The sequence below is a fragment of the Chiloscyllium plagiosum genome, chromosome 44 (assembly GCF_004010195.1).
Source record: "Chiloscyllium plagiosum isolate BGI_BamShark_2017 chromosome 44, ASM401019v2, whole genome shotgun sequence".
NCBI lineage: Eukaryota > Metazoa > Chordata > Chondrichthyes > Orectolobiformes > Hemiscylliidae > Chiloscyllium > Chiloscyllium plagiosum.
This window is the reverse complement of record NC_057753.1, coordinates 3,283,936-3,287,446: the sequence shown is the minus strand read 5'-3', so window position 1 is coordinate 3,287,446 and position 3,511 is coordinate 3,283,936. Positions and strand designations below refer to the sequence as shown.

At 43.6% G+C, this 3,511-nt stretch overlaps 1 protein-coding gene across 1 annotated transcript in view; it reads right to left on the bottom strand.

Moving 5' to 3' along the window:
• Positions 1 to 2,376: 2,376 nt before the first annotated feature.
• The window catches only part of LOC122543626 (zinc finger protein 850-like), a 39,577-nt gene continuing 38,442 nt past the window's right edge, over positions 2,377 to 3,511 (bottom strand). The window contains exon 5 of the mRNA XM_043682449.1: positions 2,377 to 2,943. The gene's annotated coding sequence lies outside the window, so the exon portion shown is untranslated. The remainder of the gene's footprint in view (positions 2,944 to 3,511) is intronic.

Genomic DNA, 3,511 nt, shown 5'->3' with positions numbered 1-3,511 from the left:
CTCAAAAAGATTTCAAATAATCCAGTTCTGGTTTCTACTCCCATAAGCCTTTGCAACATTCAAACATTGCAAGTCAAATTTCTGATTTATGTTCAGAACCTCCTCGCACTCCTATCACGTATTCATACAGACTTACATCCCTCTTAAATTTAATACAGTCTGGTTCCAGTAGGAGTCCCCACTTTGAAATAATGCCAGTGGATGGTACGAGTAATGTGCAAGCACTGGGGGGGGGTGACAGATGAACGCAACTTTGTTGTGGAACAAGTCTAACAGGAAGGGAGGGAAGCAGCAGAGGCAATTGATCAGATTGCCTCCGTATTAGTGACAATGGACAATAGATGCAGGAGTAGGCCATTCTGCCCTTCGAGCCTGCACCACCATTCATTACTATCATGGCTGATCATCCTCAATCAGTATCCTGTTTCTGCCTTATCTCCATAACCCTTGATTCCACTATCCTTGAGAGCTCTATCCAACTCTTTCTTCAACGAATCCAGAGACTGGGCCTTCACTGCCTTCTAGGGCAGAGCATTCCACACACCCACCACTCTCTGGGTGAAGAAGTTTCTCCTCATCTCTGTCCTAAATGGCCTACCCCTTATTTTTAAGCTGTGTCCTCTGGTTCGGGACTCACCCATCAGCGGAAACATGTTTCCTGCCTCCAGAGTGTCCAATCCTTTAATAATTTTATACGTCTCAATCAGATCCCCTCTTAGTCTTCTAAACTCAAGGGTGTACAAGCCCAGTCGCTCCAAACTTTCAACATAAGATAGTCCCGCCATTCCAGGAATTGACCTCGTGAACCTACGCTGCACTCCCTCAATAGCCAGAATGTCTTTCCTCAAATTTGGAGACCAGAACTGCACATAATATTCTATATTCAATCCCTCTTGTTATGAAGGCCAGCATGCTATTAGCTTTCTTCACTACCTGCTGTACCTGCATGCTTGCCTTCATTGACTGGTGTACAAGAATACCCAGATCTCTTTGTACTGCCCTTTACCTAAATTGAGTGAAGTTTAGGTAAACTTCGAGCCTGCACCACCATTCATTACTATCATGGCTGATCATCCTCAATCAGTATCCTGTTCCTGCCTTATCTCCATAACCCTTGATTCCACTATCCTTGAGAGCTCTATCCAACTCTTTCTTCAACGAATCCAGAGACTGGGCCTTCACTGCCTTCTAGGGCAGAGCATTCCACACACCCACCACTCTCGGGGTGAAGTTAGTTTACCTAACTTGACTCAATTTAGGTAGTAATCTGCCTTCCTTTTCTTGCCACCAAAGTGGATACCTGAATCTGCCATGCATCTGTCCACTCACCTAACCTGTCCAGGTCACCCTGTAATCTCCTAACAAATTTGCTGATGTTACTATTAATACCATCTTCTATATCATTAATATATATTGTAAAAAGCTGCGGTCCCAGCACTGATCCCTGCGGTACCCACTGGTCACTGCCTGCCATTCTGAAAGAGAGCCGTTTATCACTATTCTTCGTTTCCTATCAGCCAACCAACTTTCAACCAAGTTAGTACTTTGCCCCCAAAACCATGTGCCCTAGATTTGCTCACTAACCTCCTATGTGGGACTTTATCAAAGGTTTTCTGAAAGTCCAGGTACACTACATCCACTGGATGTCCCTTGTCCATCTTTAGAGTTACATCCTCAAAAAATTCCAGAAGATTAGTCAAGCATGATTTCCCCTTCATAAATGCATGCTGACTCTAACCTATCCTGTTACTGCTATCCAGATGTGTCATAATTTCATCCTTTCTAATTGACTCCAGCATCTTTCCCACCACTGAGGTCAGACGAACTGGTCTATAATTTCCTGCTTTCTCTCTCCCACCTTTCTTAAAAAGTGGTACAACATTAGCCACCCTCCAATCCGCAGGAACCGATCCCGAATCTATCGAACTCTGGAAAATAATCACCAACGCATCCACGATTTCTCGAGCCACCTCCTTCAGTTTTAGTCTTAACCATTTTTTTGCCTTTCACATACCTAAAAAAGCTTTTACTATTCTCCTTTATATTTTTGGCCAGTTTACCTTCGTACCTCATTTTTTCTCTGTGTATTTCCTTCTTAGTAATCCTCTGTTGTTCTTTAAAAGCTTCCCAGTCCTCCATTTTCCCACTTATCTTTGCTATGTTATACTTTTTCTCTTTTAACTTTATATGTTTCTTAACGTCCCTCGTCAGCCACGGCCATCCCTGCCGACAGGCAGAACGTCTATGGGCACCTCACACGTGTTCTCTGAGGTGATGACAGAGGAAGCAGCGAGGAAGAGCACTTCAAAAGGAACTAACTTTTGATAAACTCAATATATGATTTCACACTTCCTTTAACACCAAATTGATCTATTTGACTTTTATTCAAAATAATAGCACCTAAAAGTGGACTGGAATTTCTTTCACATCAGTAAAAAAAAACAAAATGAACATAGATGCGTGCTGGAGTCACTTGGGAACTCGCTGATGCCTCAACAGGTGAGACAATAACATAGTGAATCCCTTGCCACCCTCCGGTTAGACATACAGCCTCTCCCAGTGTTAACTCGCGCTGAATTTAACCATGATCGCTCCTCAGTGTGAACTCGCTGTTAAGCCAGCAGTTGGGAGAACTGAGTGAATCCCTTTCCACACAAATGCAAGTGGACAGCCTCTCCCCACTCTGAACGTGTCAATGTATTTCCAGGTCCACTAGGGATCGGAACTACTCCTCACAATCTGCACACTTCCATGATTTCTCTCCAGTGTGACAGCAGGTCAGATAACTGGCTGAAACCTCACCGTTGACAGAAAACCATGTATCGTTCCTCCACACTGTAAACGGTGTTCCTTCACTCCATGATACTCGGCTTATAAGAAATCGAGCAACTCTCCAATGACTGGTTTCGGTTTCCTCTTTGTAAAGCCTCCACTTCTGATAGCCTGTGAAGTTGAAATTTAAAACATGAGAAAAGGGGAGTGAGAGAGGAGCCACAGAAAAACGCAAACGTCAAGTTGTGAAATTGAGCTGAAAAAATCTGGTCATTGGTGGGGTCCCCATCAGGATAAAGTGACCACGGAAGCTGCCAGACTGGCAAAAAAAAAACCCCAACTTCTTCCCGTTGTCCTTCAAAGAAGGGAACCTGCCATCCAGTTTGGGCCCACACAAGATTCTGATGACCGTGGAAGGAAAGCGAGAGAGATGTGGGTGACGCAGAGGGACCTAAACATCTGGAACTCAACCTAAACCTTGAAACAATTAGCAAATCCTCAAACTCCACCACGTACAAGATGCAGGGCAACAGATAAAAGTGAACACCATCCTGACGTGTCTGATATAGAGTGCTGGATGAGCAAAGCATCCACTCAGTGAAACATTGGCAAGACTGGAGAGAGTGTTATCAGTTCTCCCTATAAATGCCACTTGCTTACCACTGCTTTCAAATCATCCCAACAGAAAAAAAAAAACTTTTTAAACTGGCATAAGTTTAAAAAAAAAGTTAAACCCTTA